The 19,820-nt window shown below is 37.4% G+C and overlaps 1 pseudogene across 1 annotated transcript; it reads left to right on the forward strand.

Moving 5' to 3' along the window:
- Positions 1-19,302: 19,302 nt before the first annotated feature.
- On the forward strand, positions 19,303-19,820 carry LOC308610090 (ferritin light chain-like; annotated as a pseudogene). The gene has a single exon. The product of its transcript is annotated as a ferritin light chain-like (transcript).

The following is a 19,820-nucleotide window of genomic DNA, read 5'->3' on the forward strand; positions in this document are numbered from 1 at the left end:
GAGTCTCCATCTTCTACACTAAAGTGTGCAATAAATTACATAATATTGGGCCGTGAAATTCACAAGCCATAGAAACCACACCATTAGCAATGTATACAGTGGTAAACAGCAGGTAATGATAATCATATAAAACAAAATAGACTGTGTGTGTTGGCACTGCTGCCAATAAAGCAATCATTAAATGCATTCATAGGCATCTACGCTAGGTAAGCTCTTTGAGGGTAATTGCTATGAATTCTACATACCTGTCAGGATATTATATATAGTCCAGTTTCTACGGCCTTTATTCAGAGACGCTGAGAAACGGTTACTGTGGGTAAATTCAGACCTTTTCTCAATATAGAATTTGGTCAACATGCATTCTGAACAGCAAAATTTCACACTGCTTTCAATTTCCTACAGTAATTGCCACCTCAACAAATGCAGGATTAAGTATAATGGATTATAAGAAGTTAGAAAGGAAAGATGGAAGAAAAGAAGGAAGGTAGAAAAAAGTTGCGTATGGAGTACATCAACATTTACATAAAGAGTGGACCTAAAACTAACCTGAGGTTACCCTAAACTATTAGCGTATGATATAGAAGCATAAATGAAAAAAAAAACCAGCAAGGAAAACTCAAAGATTCTTTTTTTGTTTACTTTACTGCATATACACGTCCGTCTTAAACAATCTATATGCTTATATCCAATAAGAGCATTGTTTTGCAAGGCTATTTGGGTTCTATCAGCAGGTAAAGGTCGGACAACTCAACTTTAGCAGAGTTAGCCTTCAGGTGAATAATTGCTTCTTTCAGGTTGTGAGCATTTCAATTTTCCAGAAATGTTTCCCCAAAAATGAAAACTAAAAGAGTCCTAGGACAGCGTCCTTTAGAAGTTTTATAGTATCAAGGTTTTTGGAGGAAGAGTATCCTTGTCGATTATCAACACAATGATTCCAAGCAGGTCAATTTATGCTGAGAATATTATATAACAGACCCCACTTCACCTCCATTATACTGACAATGATCTTCCTTACTTCAACCTTGTGCTTCTTAGTAAAGTTGAAAATACTGAGCCAAGAACAGACAGTGACAATGCCAGAGACTCAGATGTACCTATAGGTGCCTTCAGACAACATCAGTCACCCAGGCTAAAGTCCTGGTTTAAAACATCCCAACATGAATGAATCTCAAAAACCATATGCTGAGCAAGTGAAGCCAGATCAAAAGGGCACCTACCATATTATTCAACTTACATGAAATTCTAAACTGGGCAAAATTCATCTCTAAAGATAAAAATCAGATCCGTGGTTGCCTTGGGGTGGGAGATGGGGATACTTTTGCAAAAGCCTAGGAGGAAATTTTCTAGGGTTTTAGAATTGTTATTGATCTTATGGGGGTGGTAGTTATACAAATGTGTACATTAATTAAAAGTCATTGAACCGTTGACTAAACATGTCTGCATTTTATTGTGTGTAAATGATACCTTAATAAAGTTGATTACAAAATGAACCAAAAACAAAACAAAGAAGAAGAAAAACCTCTCAAGACCTCAAAGGAAATACACTGTTTTCTTCCAGGGTACCAGATTGGAAATGAGGCACTGGTCTGTTCTACCCTCAGATTATCCCGAGGATTATCTAGTCTATTTGAAAGCACTAGAGTCCCCTATCAGAAAAACTCACCCCATGTTTAATTACTTTGATTTCTTCTCTGCCTCTTCTCCCACACGGTGAAGTCATTTACGGAAGAAAAACCAGCTTTTTCCAACTTTGCATCATCACATATTCTTTCCAAAGCTACTATTTATGGAACAAAATTTGGCTACACTTTGTAAAAATCTAGTTTTTTGAGCCTTACAAATCTTAAAAGTTAACCTATTGCCTCCTTTGGAATTTGGAAAAAAAATTATTTTGAAAATGAATAGCTGAGATTTGACATTTTTGTGTTTTGTGATTTTCTCTTCCCCTAAGAGAGAAGTGAGTAGGAATGAGAAACACATACATAAAGAAAAAACAAATTATCTTGCTGCCTTTGCATGGTTATAATTTATAGGAAGCCCTTTTCAACAATAATCTATTATCAGAATCAATAAAAATAATCTCCATGAAGGCCAGGCCAGGATATTTGTCTCTTTTTCAGCAGATTGCAATACAAACCACATTCATGGATATGCTTCTTCATGATCTTTGTAATACTGTAACAGCTGACCATTTCCTCATGCCTCTTCACCTTAACTTAAACCTGGTTTTTCATTAATGACCTCACATTTCCTTCTCTATCACTTGGTTGTCGGCCTCTTTTCCAACTCCAACTCCAACTCGCATTTCACTCTGGAACCAAAGGAAGACTCACACCTTCCTGCTTTTTAGTGGTACCGCAAGGTCATTACCATATTGTGATCACCCTGAAGAACAGCCAGTCAATTGTTATTGCAGAGCCATCTGACAGTTTGTAGCTCTAAAAATTAACTAAGGACCGCATTTGTCAAAAATACCCTAGTTTAAGATTTTGGTAATATAGCAACAGTAATTCCGAAGTCATTTATGACGATCAGTGTGGGAAGCACCCTCCTTCGGGAAGATCCTTTGCCATACAATACACTTTCCCTGTCAGGTAATAAGGAAGCACGGCCGTGGAAATTAAACTTTTGCGGAAAGAAATACTTGGCTTCGAGAAGGCTTGAAGTTCATACACTTTTCTTGAATTAGATTCCCCATTAATTACATTATCCACAGAGAGGTAATTATCAGAATTATGTAAGCAATTAAGGAGATGCTACTCCACATTCTTTCAGCTTGTTGACCTTTCTCACTTTATTTCATGTGGCTATCTGAAACATCAGTGATTTACATGTCTTTCTTTTTTTTTAACAGATTTCTGTGTGTGTGTGTGTGTGTGTGTCCCCATGATGAAAACATCATTAAAATAAAATATCATGAATAGACTCTTAAGAAGCAGAGTCTACTTAAAGTCCTGGAAAATGTGAAAGCACTAATATTCATGGACAACTCTACACTCTGAACGCTACTCCAAATTTTATTGATCTCTATTTTGTCTAGGAGTTTTTCAAATTTTCTACCATGATCATTTGTTAGTTTTATAATTACATAATAAAGGCATTACATCATACAATCTTTTGTTATCCATTGCAGTTTTAAAACTATTCCTTTCCTTGTCCTCAGCAGATATGTCATAGATTATTAGTACACAAGCAAAGACTTTCAACGTAACAGTACTTTATAGTGAGAAGAACTATACTGAGCTATCTCTATCCTAAGACAATGCACTAGGAAAGCACTAGGAATTCTTAAGCACTAGGAATACAGAGACAATCAAGGGGCAAGTCCCTTGCCTTCGAGTATACATAATCATTATAGCAAATGCTTAAATAGCACTTAGTATATAATTCACCACAGCAGTCTTATTATACTCCTTTTAAATAGGTGAGCAGAGGAAGCCACAGGGAAGTCATAGGGTCAAGCCAGAATTTGAACCTAGGTAGACTAGTACACTGTCCACGGCTTTAACTACTATGATAATATATATATATATATATATATATATATATATATATATATGTCATATATATATCTATATAACTCCAAGTATTCCGAAGTTACAAAGCACTTATCTACCAAAACTCAAAAAGGAGCACACAAAATTGCATAGAAAATAAACATGTAAAAGGTCATAAATAAACCACAATATAACCTGCTCCACATAATATACTGACTGCAGTGTCCTGGGCCTCTCCCATCCTTAGGTAGCTGGAAATTACAATAAAATAATACTTTTCACTTTTGGAAGCCACACTATCTCTCATATCAACCAACCAATTACTTCCTTATAGAGAATAGGAAATTAACCTGAATATCAGAAAAAAATATATATATATAGCATTACTGATGTAGAATCTTTATTTAAAGACAATAACTTCAATAGCAGAGGGAACTTTACCATTGCAGGCTTCAGATAACCTCTATATTTCTCAGATTTTATGCTAAATCATAAAATGCCATATTGTGTCTGAAGCTATTTTTTCAATAGTCCATTTTCTTAAATGGACTAGCAAAGCAGTAAATACTGAGGAAAATTTTGGCTCCCCAATCCTAAAGCCATTCTGATTATGCCTGGGTCATCATGGGGACATCATCGGAACTACCAGAGGACTGGCAGAAATACCAGTGGTCTAGCCAGCTTATAAATTAGAAATTATACAGAATCCAATTTTATTTTTTTGTTAAGTAATTCCTATGAGGTTTTTGGGATGTGAATGTAAAGTCCTTTGATGTGTAATCTTTATCCATTAGATAGGGAACAATGCCAATCCCCATCATAAATACGTTCCCAATCTGACACTGAAAATCCACTGTAGGGCATAGGACCTGCAAATAGGATATGAATCACACACATTCATCCACTCATTCAGACAATCCACAAATATTCATTTTTAAGTCTACTATATGCCAATAATGTACCGGGCTCTAAGATGCTACACCATGCTAAATGCTGAAACAGACATACTCAGTTCTGGCCCTCCTGGAACTTATGACCTACAGAAGTGCCTTCATTGTAAATGGTCAGGACTCAGCCAATGCTATTATCATCAGCAGGTGACCAAATGATAGAGCTTGCTTTCTAAACAAGCTCCACACTCTTTGCTTTCAACATTTTTGCTTTCCTTCAAGCCACATAATCCAGTGGTCAGTTTCTCCCAGTTAGTGAGGTTTGGGGAAAATGTACCCAGTGAACAATTCCTTGTGGCCTCACTCTTTCCTCACACTCTCCTCTGTGCTCTTGAGCTAAAGAGACCTGGATTCAAGTCACTTGCTCTAACCTTATTATTTTAAAATAGGGCTGCTCCTGCTTTGAGGATTTCCACGGGGTCAACACAGTAGCAAAGCAGCACTGAATCAGAAGCAGGTAAATTTCAAAATGACAGCTCTAAAAATATCCACTCTCCTTTTGTTCTCCTCCTATCCCTTTGCTCTGAACACCTCTGCTCTGAGGCTTTGCCTTTACCCTTCTCTGATTACTGCTCCAAAAGGGTTTCCAAGAACCGGGAGTATTTATGGTTTCACTTGCTCCCAAGTCCTTGGTGGAAAAGGATGCTTGCTTTCTGATTCTTACTAATTCCACACTCACATTGTTAACACAAAAATCATCATTTAAAAAAAAATTTCCTCAGCTTCATATTTCATCTGGGCCAACACTGAAAGAATATTTTCAAAGAAACAATATCCTCTCTCCTTTGCTCTTCTGAGTTTCACGTTTTTACCTCCAGTCTCATTTTCAACCCTTATTACGGGATGCATCACCAAAATAGAAGAAAGTTCTTTCTGCTTTCCCTGTACCAGCCAATTATTCTACTTTGTTCTGTCTCTAACGAACAGAATGCGAAATCAACACAAAGCCTGATTATGTGACCTCTTCCAAGGGAAAGGTCTGAGAGTTGTCTATTTACTAATGAAGCTCAGTGTGTATTAAGGGTTGACTGAAGCAATCATCAGGAATTTTCATCCCTTAAATTAGTGTTTTCCACCAGATGCACATCGTTCATTTCAGATAATATAACTTTTAAGTTCAGGATACAACTGGACAAAAGAAAAGAAAAAAAAGTAACCAACACAACATTTGCAGTAATAACACAGTAACAGCTATCATCCTTCCCTGAGGAATTCAGCCTACTTTATGGACACAATTTAGTACAAACTCATAAGAAAGCTAACAAAGCCCAAAACCACTTCACAATAGCGTAGAGAGGTAAAGGTCAAAACTTATTACTGCCAGGCCCAGCAGACAATGGCACCTACTGAAAAGAGCACAGGACAGGAAAACCTGGAAGCCTGTGTTCCAGCTTCGGTTATTCCTGTAAGCATTGGTATGATCTGAGTGAACTCAGCCTGCCCTGCTTTTTCCGTTTATAAAAACCTACATCATCCTCTCATTAGAATGAAATGCCGCATCTGAAAAGTTGCAGATCTCTTTAGGAAAGAAACAAAACTCATGTTTCTAACCAAAATGGAATAATTCAGTCAATGGAGACATAATAAAAAGCTGCCATAAAGCAACTGTTTACTTGAAATCTATCTTTTGTGGTGTATTTATATGGGTAAGGAGTGTAAGGATATCATAAGTAGAGTTACCAATTCTTCCAGAAATCAAGGTCATTGAGTTCAGATTCCAACTTTGACCTTGACCCAGGCTTACAGAGATGTAACATGTCCCAATACCTCATATCCACCATACATGGGAGAAACAAGGTATGCAGACAGATCTTCTTCTAAGTATCCCATATGTAGTGGTTTTAATACAGGGTCTCAGATTCGTTGCCATTCTTCACATCCAGATGTGGGCATTTTCCCTTGAATTTGGGCAGGCTTTCCATGGCTTCAAACAGTAGAGCAGGGGTCAGTAAATTATGGCTGGTGGGCCAAATCTAGGCCTCTACCGGCTTTTATAAATGAAGCTTTATTGGAACACAGCCATGTTCCTTAGTATATGTATTGTTTGTGTCTGTTTTCACATCACAGCAGCGGAGCTAAGTAGTTGCAAAAGAGACTGTATGGCGTGTAAAGCCTAAAATATTGACCGTCTGACACTTTATGGAAAAAGGTCTCCAACGCCTGCAATAGTATAAAGTGATACTATGTAACATCTAAGACTAGGTCATAAAAGGTCATGCAGCTTTTGCATGATTCTCCTGGAATGCTTCAACCCTGAACGCTCATTCTTGGGATACTCTATCTTGAATCCTAACTACCACGTTATGAGAAGTCCAAGCCACATGGGCAGCCATCTATAGGCACTCCAGGCAACAGTCTTTGTTGGGCACAGTGTTCAAGTCATCCCATCTCAAGGGCCAGACATGTGAATTAAAATTATCTAGATGATTGCAGCCCCAGCCATTTGAATCCTCATGAGCTGAGGTTTCAGACATCAGTCACAGAGTAGAGACAAGCCATCTCCTCTGCGTACTGTTTGAATCGCTGACCCACAGAATCTGGGCACATATTACAATTTTTGTTTATTTCACCACTAAGTTTGGACTTCTTTATTATGTAGCAATAGATAACTACAGCACTGTGTCTGTACACAGGAGATCTACATTTCACAGAGCACATACTTTTAGATGTGAATGTTGACTGCTCAATTTCTAAGAAGAACGTATACACACATATAGGTACAAAATAGTTATGTATATGTAAATATTAGACCTATATAAACTAATCTATATTATCCATAAAATGAGGGGCCCTTGATAATGGCTAACATTTCTTTTCAGTATTTATTGTGTTCCAAGAACTGATAAATTCTTGCATTGTATGAATTTTTTTAACCCTCATAGCAACTCGCTGAGAGAAGTAATGTTATCTCTATATTATAGATGAGAAAACTGAGGCAAAAACAGATAACATGCTCAAGAGTACTCAACAAGTAAATTTTAGAGTCAAGATTGGAACCCAAGTTCTCAAGGTTTAGATCCCTTACTCTTAGTCACCAAGCTATATACTGAGTAAGGAGATGAAAGCTGAAGCCATTACCTCATGCTCAAGAAGGTAGACAGAAACTTAGCAGGCATGGTTGAAAGAAAACAGGACTTGGAGTTGTAAGTCCAGAGCCTGAGTTATGAAATGAATTCTCCTCTCATCTAGATATAGGTTTGTTTTTAGAAAATGAAAAAGATCACTGCATATTTTGATGGTTAATTTCTGTACTTAATGATTACAAAAGAATGGAATTTTACCAGGGAGCTATTTTGCAATGACATAACTTATTGATTCAAATTCAAACCTTTATTATAAATTCTTGATTCAAAAGCAAATCTTTATTAAGTCTCCGTTGCATCAGAAGTCTTTCCCATTCTTCATTTCTTTTAAAACCCTTTCCTGTCTACTCTTGGCCAAAGCTTGAAGCCTAATTTAACATTGGAAATAAAATAATGAAATAGTCATAACACAGCAATTCCAATGCCTACTGAAATGGAAGCTCTAAATAATTTTCCAGATAATTTAGGAAATCAAAAATATTTACATCATAGATGCAAAGAGAGAAGTTACTTGTGTAATAAAATAAATGGTGAGGCAAAAAGTTTCTGGTCAAGTAGATTTGTTTAAATATGAACACTAATTTGAGCTCTATCCCGGTGCTAAAACCCAGTGACAGGTTGCATACAGTTTCTAAAGGGATAGTTCAGTGCATTGGGTCAAATTCATGACATAAAATGTGGTATTATTAGTAGTACTAGAAGACAGAGTGTGACTGTCTTCTTTGGGACATAGATAAAGACCCCAAGTTAGACAATATCAAGCACAAGTTATGTAGAATAAGATATTATCTCAGTCTTTGGAACATGTCATCCAGGATTGAACAAGAGGCAGATTTATTATGAAGTACATGAAGCCAGAGACAGTAAGCAATGAGTGGTAGTTGGTTAAAATAGACAGGTTTTAGAAGTAGAGGCAGGGATGTAGAAAACAAACTTAGGGTTACCAGGGGATTGTGGTGGGGAGGCTAAATTGGGAGATTGGGGCTGAAATATACACACTGCTATACATAAAATAGATAACTAATAAGAACCTGCTCTTCTTATTAGCACAGGGAACTCCACTCAATACTCTGTAATGGGCTATTTGGAAATGACTCTAAAAAAACCTAAAAGTGGATATATGTATATGTATAACGGATTCACTATGCTGTACACGTGAAATTAACACAACACTGTAAATCAACTATATTCCAATAAAAATTTTTTTAAAAATAGGTTTTAAGAACCATAGTCAGGGAGCAGTGTGGATTGGAAAGACCTGGCAAGAAATGTTTCTGCATCCTCAGACAATGCTCCCCAAGCTGGCTATTGCAAGGGTGAGCATTTAAGAGATCTTTGACCTAAGGAGGACAGAAGATTAACAATCAACCCCAATGTGCATGAATTATTCTCCTCTGTGTTATCAGAAATCAGATGGCATCCTAGAGCAAGGGTCAGCAGATCTTTTCTGTAAAGGGTCAGATAGTAAATATTTTGGATTTTGTGTACCATACCTCTCCGTTGCAACTGCCTATCTGCTGCTGTAGCACAGAAACAGCCATGCACCATACGTTAATGAATGGGTGTGGCTGTGTTCAAGCAAAATGTTATGTACAAAACCAGGAGTCAAGCGAGATCTGATCAGTGGGCCAGAGTTTGAGGACCCCAGTTCTGGGTCAGTGTTCACAGCTGAATGAGTCATGAGGCCTTAAGTTCCAGTTCTCATTGTACTAATTTCTACCTGGGTGAACTTGGGTTCATCCTTTTATTTATATGGGCCACTATATTAGTCAAGCTTCTCCAGAAAAACAGAACCAACAGCATGTGTATACAATGTGCCCATATATATTGATAGATATAGATCTAGATATCAATAATGATACCTAGATCTATATCCATATCTATATAAAGATAGAGAAAGAGAGAGAGAGATTTTAAACAATTGGTTCACACAATAATAGAGGCTTGGTCAATTCAAAATCTGCAGGTTAGGCTGTCTAGAGACTCTAGGAAGAGTTGCAGTTCAATTTCTGTAGGTCTTCTGGCAGAATTCCTTTTTGCGACAGGGAGGTCAGTCTTTGTTTTATTAAGAGCTTCAACTGATTGGATGAGGCGCACCCATACTATGGAGGATAATCTGCTTTACTCAAAGTCCAACACCAATTTAAATATGAATTTCATCCAAAACACCATCACGGAGACTACCCTGGTGGCGCAGTGGTTAAGAATCCGCTTGCAAATGCAGGGGACACAGGTTTGAGCCCTGGTCTGGGAAGATCCCATGTGCCGTGGAGCAAATAAGCCCGTGCACCACAGCTACTGAGCCCGTGTACCTAGAGCCCATGCTCTGCAACAAGAGAAGCCACCACAATGAGAAGCCTGCACACCACAACAAAGAGTAGCCCTTGCTTGCTGCAAATAGAGAAAGACCACGTGTGACAACGAAGACCCAACGCAGCCAAAAATATAAATAAATAAATAAATAAAAATTGTAAAAAACACGAAAACACCATCACAGAAATATCCAGAATAATATCTGACCAAATAACTGGGCATGGTGGCCCAGACAAATTGACATAGAAAATTAACCACCTAAGCCATAGTTTTGTCATCTTTTACTGAGAAATTTGACTTATCTGAACTATTTTGATAACTAGAAGATACCTTCTAGAGGTAACACCCTCAGGTTTTTACATGATAGGCAGCAGAGGGAAAGAGCCCATTTGTCCAGTCCGATGACACCTAAAGGATAAAATTCTGTCTTCTCTTTCCAACCCACAAGGATGAATGCCAAAAATACATCACTTATATCTGCTTTAGCTAACATAGGATAGGTCTGGAACAGACCTATGCTCCCAGTAAGCCTCATGAAATGCTATTTCATTAAGGGGAGACTTTACTTGCTAAGATTAGAAGCAAAAGAGGGTGGTGGATGAAACACTGCCCAAGGATATAAGTTCATGCAAGGAAGCAGGAGAGAGAATGGGTATCCGAAGATGTGCGCTCTAAGCCAACACTAATTCCAAAGCATCAGGTTATAATTCAGGGAGCACAACTGCTGGGGGTTTTTTCCCCCTCTTTTTTTCCCCCAAAGAGGGACAAATCAAGCATACTGACAAAGGAAGAGCATTAGTCACCACAGATAAATTCCTTTTTAGAGGTGATCTCACAAATAATTTGGCTCAGTGTAGACTATGATTTGGTTCCAAAAACCATAAGCTAGAGCATTTCATTCCAGGTCCCTCCTCAAATATCCATGAGAGGTAGAAATTTGGCATCGGTAGTTCTTGAAATCTCCCCAGGTGATTATAATATGCAACCAGGGCTGAGAATCTGGAGATGTAGAGAGAATTTAAATTGAACTTTAGTTAAACAGTAAAACAAGCTCTGACTCTACTGGCTGGAGCTAGAAAAGGGATATGCATTTACTGGGATGAGAAGATAAAGAAAACCAGGGAGTAAATCAAATGCTTTACACCTGTGCTTAGCTAATTGTTACTCAGATAATTCAGACAATCTTACAGCACCTGAACCCTGAAATTCCTTAGTTCTGTTTAAAAAAAAAGTAACTCTTCAAGTAACCGAACTCTGAGAATCATGTAAATCATAAAGAAAAAGAAGAAATCTCATTTTTTGAATTAGTTGATTTCATATATACTGTTTCACTTTCATGATATTAACTAGTTAGCTTTCTTTCCATTTTATGTTTGAGGAAAGTAAGGCTTTAAAAATCTTAGTAATTTTCTCAAGGTCACTTGTTAAGGGTGTGGTAGGCAGCATAATGGCTCCTAAAAATGCCCTCACCCTAATCCCTAGAACCTATTAATATGTTACCTTACATGGTGAAGAGGACTTTGCAGATATGACTGAAGTTACAGACCTTGAGAAAGATTATCCTGGATTACCTCATGGAACAAATCTAATTGCATGAGTCCTTAAAAGTAGAAAACCATTCCCAACTGTAGAAAGAGAAAGAGAGAGATGTCTTAATAGAAGCAGAATCAGAGAGATTCAACATTTTGGGTTTTGTAGGTGGAGAAAGGGGACTCTGAGTCAAGGACTACAAGTGACCGCTGGAAGCGGATAAAGTCCAGGGAACAGAAACACCCCTAAGAGCCTCCAGAAAAGAATGTAGCTCTGCCAACACTTTTTTTTCTTTTTTAACCATCTATATTGGAGTATAACTGATTTACAATGGTGTGTTAGTTTCTGCTTCATAACAAAGTGAATCAGCTATACGTATACATATATCCTCATATCTCCTCCCTCTTGCATCTCCCTACCACCCTCCATTCCCGATCGCACCCTTGTAGGTGGACACAAAGCACAGAGCTGATCTCCCTGTGCTTTGTGGCTGCTTCCCACTAACTATCTATTTTACATTTGGTAGTGTATATAAGTCCATGCCACTCTCTCACTTCATCCCAGATTACCCTTCCCCCTTCCTGTATCCACAAGTCCACTCTCTACGGCTGCGTCTTTATTCCTGCCCTGCCCCCTAGGTTCTTCATAACCATTTTTTCTTTTTTTTAGATTCCATATATATGTGTTAGCATACGGTATTTGTTTTTCTCTTTCTGACTTACTTCACTCTGTATGACAGTCTCTAGGTCAATCCACCTCACTACAAATAACTCAATTTCATTTCTTTTTATGGCTAAGTAATATTCCATTGTATATATGTGCCACATCTTTATCCATTCATCTGTCGATCCTGCCAACACTTTTACTTTACTCAATTGAGACCAATGTCAGACTTGTAAGGTAATAAATTTAAATTGTTTTGAGTTACTATATTTGTGGTAATTTGTATGAAAGCAATAAAAAACTATTACAGGGGTCCTACAGGAGCCAGGCTATATATTTATACTTAAGTATTTCTGAAATGAATTTAACCTTGTGATTGACAGCAGCAGCAGCTTCCAAGGGATCCCACCACACACCTGAGGCAAAAGCAGCCTAATACAAAGCAGTGACAGCAGCAGGTCACTGCCCCACACTTGGGGTAGAGGGGGACTTGATCTACTGTAGCAGCAGCATAGCCTGAATGGGAACCCATCCTCCTGTGGCACTAGTCCCATCAACATTAGTCTAATCTGCTAGCACCTGCTGCGCCAACAGGCCCAACATACACAAACCCTCCAACTCAGCAGCATTAAGTGAGCCAGACTCAGTGTTTCCTGAAACTCATATCCAATGGCACTGGAAAGCCCAGATATCACCTAATGTTATGAAAACATAAAAAAAAACAATAACAGAAGACTGGGAACTTCAGAAAGAAAAGGGGAACAATGGAATGGGTGAAAACAAATGGGGTAAATATAAGAGACTATCATTAGCCTCATGAGTTTCTTAAATACTATCTGATGGTCAAAGCAAATATTATGACACCATCTGATGTGGTTCTCAATGTAGAGAAAGGAAATACTACAGAAAATCATACTTTAAAACTGGGGAATATTAAGAGACTAAATGGAAGTAAAATTTTGAAACTTCACTTGAAGTAATAAAACACTGATTCCAGTAGGCTATGGTAAGTTACATATGTATACTGTGATGCCAAAAGTAACCACTAAGAAAACTATACAAACAGTATACACAAATGATTATAAATAAATTAAATTAAAATGGACTTATTAAAAAATGTTTAAGTAACCCACCAGGCAAAATAAGAGAAACACAGGATTGAGAAACTAAGGTAAAAGACAAAACAAAAAATAAAATGGTAGACCTAATCTTTAACATAGCAATAATTACATTAACTGTAAATGATCTAAATAACCAAGTCAAAGACAGAGATTGGAAGAGTAGATTAAAAATTCACAAGCATGATCCAACTATATACTGTCTATAAGAAGTTTACTTTAAACATCATGATATAGGGAGTTCAAAGTAAAAGGAAGATAATGATATATCATGTGAACGTTAATCAGAAAAAGTAGGAATGGCTATATTAATATCAGATAAAGTAGACTTCAGAGCAAAGGAAATTATTAGGGGCAAACAGGGTCATTACATAAAGATAACAGGAATAATCCACCTAGATGACCCAATGATACAAAATGTGTGTGCACCAAACAACAGAACTTCAAAATACATGAAGCAAACACTGAAAAAAGTAGTAAAAGGAGAAAATTTTAAATCCACAATTATTATTTGAGACTTCAGCACAGCAATTTATAGAACTACCAGAGAGAAAAATCAGCAAGAATATGGAAGAAATGAAAACATCATCAATCAATAGGATATAACTGACATTTAAAGAACACACTCAGTAACAGCAGAATACATATTCAAGTGTCCATGGAATATTCACTCATATACTATATACTGGGCAATAAAAAGAACCTTAGCAGATTTAAATTGTAATGTGCCTAAGTGTTGGATGCTAAGACTCAGAGGTTTTCTTATTTCTTTCATTTATATATTCATAAAAAAGTTAGCAGATTTAAAAGAATTAAAATCATAGAGTATGTTCTCTAGCCATAATGGAATCAGACTAGAAATCAATAACAGAAAGACAACAGGAAAATCTTCAATCACGTGAAAACTAAACATCACAATTCCAAATAACTCATGGGTAAAAAAGACAGCATCAAGGAAATATTTTTTAATGCATAGAATAAAAGGAAATGGAGATATAACAGATCAAAGTTTGCAGAATGAAGTGAAAGCAATGCTGAAAGAGAAGTCTATAGCACTAAATTGGGAAAGAAAGTGTTTCAAAGCAATAATCTAATTTTCTATATTACAACAGTAAAAAAGGAAGAGGAAAAAACACTAAACAAGCAGAAAGAAGGAAATAATAAAGATGAAATAGAAATCCATGAAACTGAAAACAGGAAAATAGGGGGGAAAGTCAATGAAACAAAAGGCTGGTTCTTGGAAATAAACAATCTAATCAATAAAGATCTAGCAAGACTGATAAAGATAAAAAGATGGATGGCACAAATCACAGATATCAGAAATGCAACCAGGGATACCATGGCATATCCTGCAGGTTAATGAGGAACAAGTTGTTATGAGCAAGTCTACACTATAAATTGAAAAATGTAGGTGAAATGGGCCAATGCTTCTACACTCAAAACTACCAAAACTCAGCCAAGATGAAATAGATAATCTCAGTTTTCCTGTAACCATTAGAAACACTGTTTTTTCATTTAAAAACTCCCAAAAGGAATATTCAGGCTTAGATGTTTCACTTTTACCCAAGACATAAAGAATTAACACCAATTTTACATGATTTGATAAGAAATAGAAGTAGAAGGAACAGTTCCTAATTAAATTTATGAAGCCAGTATTACCTTGATACCAAAACCGGACAGGGATACGATAGAAAGAAGAAAACTACAGACCAATATTTTTTATGAAATTGGCTGTAAAAATCCTCTGCCAAATATTAGCAAATTAAATCCAGAAATATATAAAAAGAATAATATACCATGACCAAGTGGCATTTATTCTAGTTATGCAAAGTTGGTTAAATATTTTAAAATCAAACAATGTTATCCACCATATCCAATAGATTAAAGGGAAAAGTCATGTGATCCTATCCAATAATGCAGAGAAAGCACTTGACAAAATCCAATCCCATTCATGATTTTAAAAAAAGAAGAAAAAAGAACTCCAAGCAAACTAGGAATAGAAAAGGAACATACTGAAACTCATAAAGATGATCTACAAACAACCTATACCGAGATTATATTTAACCGTGAAAGACTGAATGCTTTCTCTGTAAGATCAGAAACAAGGCACAGATATCCGCTCTCACCACTTTTATTAAATGTATTACTGGAGGTTCTAGTAAGAAAATAAAGCAAAAATAAATAAATACATACATTTAAAAGTTAAATTTTTAAAAAGTTCATTTAAAAGATAAAAGGACTATTCCTACTATGTTGAATAGGAAGGAATATATCCTACTGAATGTTGAAGAGTAATATATCCTATTATATTGCCTAAGGAAAAGTAAAACTGTCTGTGTCTGAAGAGGACATGATAATCTAAATGGAGAAAATACCAAGGAATCCACAAAAAGCTTGAGAAATAATATTAGTTTGTAAATGTTTTAGAGTACAAGATCAACACAATTTTATCACATTATATATTAATAACAAATGTGTAGAAGCTTAAATTAAAATATGTGATGCCATTTACAACTGACCTAAATAAATACTTAAATACAAGCCCAATAGGACATTTATAGGACCTCTATACTGAAAATTACAAAATGCTGATGAAGAAAAATTTTAAAGTCCCAAACAAATAGGGAGACATACCTTGTTCATGGATTAGGAAACACAACATAATAAAGATGTCAATTCTCCCCAAGTTAAGAGGCTTAACACAATTACTCTTAAAATGCCCTCAAGGTTTTTGCGGATATAGACAAGCTTTTTCTAAGATTTGTATGGTAAGAAGAGGCTGAAGAATAGCTAAAACAATTTGTAAAGGAAGATTAAAATGGGAGGAATTAATCCACCCAATTTCAAGACTTTGCAGTAATTTTGGAGGGTAGATACATAGATCAATGGAACGGAATAGAGAACCCAGAAATAGACTGACATAAATACATTTAACCTGTTTTTGACAGCAGTGCAAAAGCTATCAAGGAAGAATAGACATTTCAAAAAATGGTACTGAAACAGTTGGACATCCCTTGACAAAAACAAACAAAAAATGAACCTTAACCTAAACCTCCACACCTTACACAAAAATTAAATCAAAGTGGATCATAATCTTAAATGTAAAAGCAGGACATTTTTAGGAAAAAAAATAGAAAATCTTTGGCATCTAGAACTAGGTGAATAATTCTTAGACTTGACACCGAAAGTATGATCAATAAAAGCAAAAACTGATAAATTGTATCTCATCAAAATGAGTTAAAAATGCTTCATAGAAGATCCTTTTAAGTGGATGAAAACTCAGATTACACAGTGGGAAAACATATTTGAAAATCCCATATGAGACAGATGACTTGTATCTATAATATACAAAGAACTCTCCAAACAACTTAAAAAAATCCAACTAGAAAATAGGCACAGGACAGGAACAGACATTTCATGGAAGAGAATATACACATGGCAAAGAAGCACATGAAAAGATGCTCAACATCATTAGCATTAGGGAAATGCAAATTAAGACCATAATGAGATATCAGAGAATAACTAAAATTATAGTGACAACATCAAATGCTGGCGAGTACGTAGAAAAGTTATATCACGTCACTGGTGGGAAAATAAAATGGTTTAGCCACTCTGAGAAACAGCTTGACAGTCTCTTTTAATCCTAAAAGTAGATTCACCCTACAACGCAGTACTTGTACTCTTGAGCATTTATCCAAAAGAAACAAAAACTTAATTAAGTTCCCACAGAAACTTACACATAAATGTTCATAGCAGTTTTATTTATCATAGCCAATAACTGGCAACTACCCAAATGTCTTTCAATGGATGAATGTTGAAACAAATTGTGATAAAATCTTATGATAGAATACTACGGAGCAACGAAAAGGAACAAATTATTAATATATGCAAAAATTAAAATGAACTTCAAGGGAATGATGCTGAAGAAAAAATTTTTAAAAGCCAATCTCCGAAGATTAAGTAATTCATGATTATGTTTACGTATTATTCTTAAAATAACAAAACTGTGGAGATAGAGAACAGATTAGAAGTTGCCAAGGGTTAGAGATGGGGGTAGAAGGTACAGTGGGGAAACTTTGTGAGGTTTTTGTGGTCCCAGTACAAATAATACAGCACTCTTGGTTTTAATCCCTAAAGATTTTTAAAAACAATTCCTAATAAGAGTTGTCCAGATATTTAGCAATGGCAGCAGATTACAGGTATAGCTCCCCAACATGACAACTTCAAAAGAGATTGTACTAATTCAATGCATATGTTAATTTTAAAAAGGCCAGTCACAGTACTTAAATGGTATATATCTTAACGATATTATTCTAAGTATCTAGCTGTACCAGATGGACTAGCAGGATTTTCTGTACATTCAATCTTATTTAAGACAGTAAATCTTATAATAAGAGAGTTAAAAAAAGAAAAAGAAAAACAAACAAACCTCAACTACAGTTGGATATTCTCATAGGAAGATGAGGTGAAAATATGTAGCAGTGGTTCAAAAGCTTAAGCAGTGGCACCTAAATTTGGCTGCATATTAGAATCATCTGAAGCACTTTTTAAAAACCCTCACACTGACTGTTGGTCATCCTAGACCAATAAAATAACTTTAAATCTCCTCAGACGATGCCAGTGTCTAGCCAGAACTGAGAACCAGCAGACTAAGCAGAAGGGGATGTTTCTACAAAGATTTCTTAACAATAAGTCCTTTCACCCAATCAGATTTACCTTCCCACAAAGGGGTAAAGAAGGCTAGATGCTGACCATACTTGCTTAGCTGTAATTAGCACTTGTGACTCGCCCAAATCCTAGATCATGTTTCCCCTAAATTTCATGTTATTCCCTAAGTTTTTCAAATCCAGGGCTAAGGGGTTTGCCAGGATGAGGTTTTAAGTGTTCACACAGGGGAAGTCCCTGGCAAACCAGGACAGCGGTCACTACATTGAATTGTAAAGCATCCTAAATAACCCTGCCACTGCTCCCAGATACTAGTCTGTGCCAACCAGTGGAGAAAAGGCATTCTCCATTACTACCACGGCAAATGCTGCTGTACTTGCCTTGGCTACTCCCTATCTTTTCCAGGCATCACTCCCCTTCACCTGCTGGTGGACACTTTGGCCAGCTGACAATGCAGATATTTTCAAACTTTAAGGTGAATAAAAATCATATGGAGGGCCTGTTATAACAGAGATCACTGAGCCCCACTAGAGTTGCTGATTCCATAGGGCTGGGATAGGGCCCTAAAACTTGAATATCTGACACATTATCAGGGGACGCTGGTAAAGCTGGTCAAGTTGTTACTGAATGCAGGTTCATGTGTCTGAAGCACAGTGAGGCCAAACAAACCTAAAGGTTGGAGTCTGGAGAAGAGAAAGGTTTATTGCAGGATCGAGCAAGGAGAGGGGTGGTCCGTGTTCCAAAACCCCTGAAATCTCCAAAGGATTTCAGCAAAGCATTTTTAAGGGCCAGGTGAGGGAGGGACATCCCAGGGCATGTGATCAGCTCGTGCACAATCCTCTGATTGGCTGATGTTGAGGCCACAAGGCAGGTAACATTATCCATCCTTAGGTGCCAGGAGGTCTGAGGGCTACGTGCTCATGATCATCAAGGAGTTCATTTCTTCCATTGGGTGGTGGTTTTTAGCATCTGAAAACTCAAGAAATATGCCTGAGATACTATTATCTGAGTACTTCAGAGAGAAACTACAATAGAGGATATGGGGGATGGGTCTGTCCTAGGAAGGCCCCATAGGGTACTGCTTGGTTACAAGGTGACCATACTTTGAGAACCACTGCTCTAGTGGCTTGGAATGTTAAGAAAGCAATGGAAGAATCCCTTCCCAGATCTAGATTCTAGTATCACCAGCTATTTTGGTGGGAGGAAGGGTAAGTTTTGTCCTTGCTTGGACTTCTTGTTCATTTATATCAAAGCCTATTTGAGGCAGTGCGTTCGGCAGTCCTGCAGATCTGTCTTTTGCTTCAACAGTGTTTGGAATGAACAGACCCAGGGACGCTCCTTGCTCCAGCCCCCGACCACCTTCCAACCTTTCTTCCTTTCGCAACCTTTGGAATCAGACACTCAGCTATCCTCAGCCTCCAGGACAGGCCAACACCAGTTTTTGAGCTTAGCTCCTTATCACTGATCAACCACGAGTTCACAGGTTCGTCAGAATTATTCCACCGAGGTGGAGGCCGCCGTCCACCGCCTGTTCAACATGCATCTGTGGACACTTACCTCTCTCTGAGCATCTATTTCGACAGCAACAATGGGACTCTGGACAGTATGGGCCACATTTTTCGCCAACTGGCTGAGGAGAAGTGTGAGGGCGCCCAGCGCCTCTTGAAAATGCAAAACCAGTGCTGCGGCCGCGCCCTCTTCCAGGATGCGCAGAAGCCTTCTCAGGATGAGTGGGGTAAAACCCAGGATGCTGTGGAAGCCGCCATTCTTAGGGAGAAGAATCTGAACCAGGCACTAACGGATCTGCGCGCCCTGGGTCCTGCCCGTGCAGGCTCCCAGTTCTGTGATTTCCTGGAGAGCCGCTTCCTGGAGGAGCAGGTAAAACTCATCCAGAAGATGGGAGACCACCTGACCAACCTCCGCAGGCTGGCTGGTCCGCAGGCTGTGCTGGGCGAGTATCTCTTTGAAAGGCTCACCCTCGAGCCAAACAGGAGTCTCTGA

Source organism: Mesoplodon bidens (genome assembly GCF_964165515.1).
Source record: "Mesoplodon bidens genome assembly, contig: HAP1_SCAFFOLD_491, whole genome shotgun sequence".
Lineage (NCBI taxonomy): Eukaryota > Metazoa > Chordata > Mammalia > Artiodactyla > Ziphiidae > Mesoplodon > Mesoplodon bidens.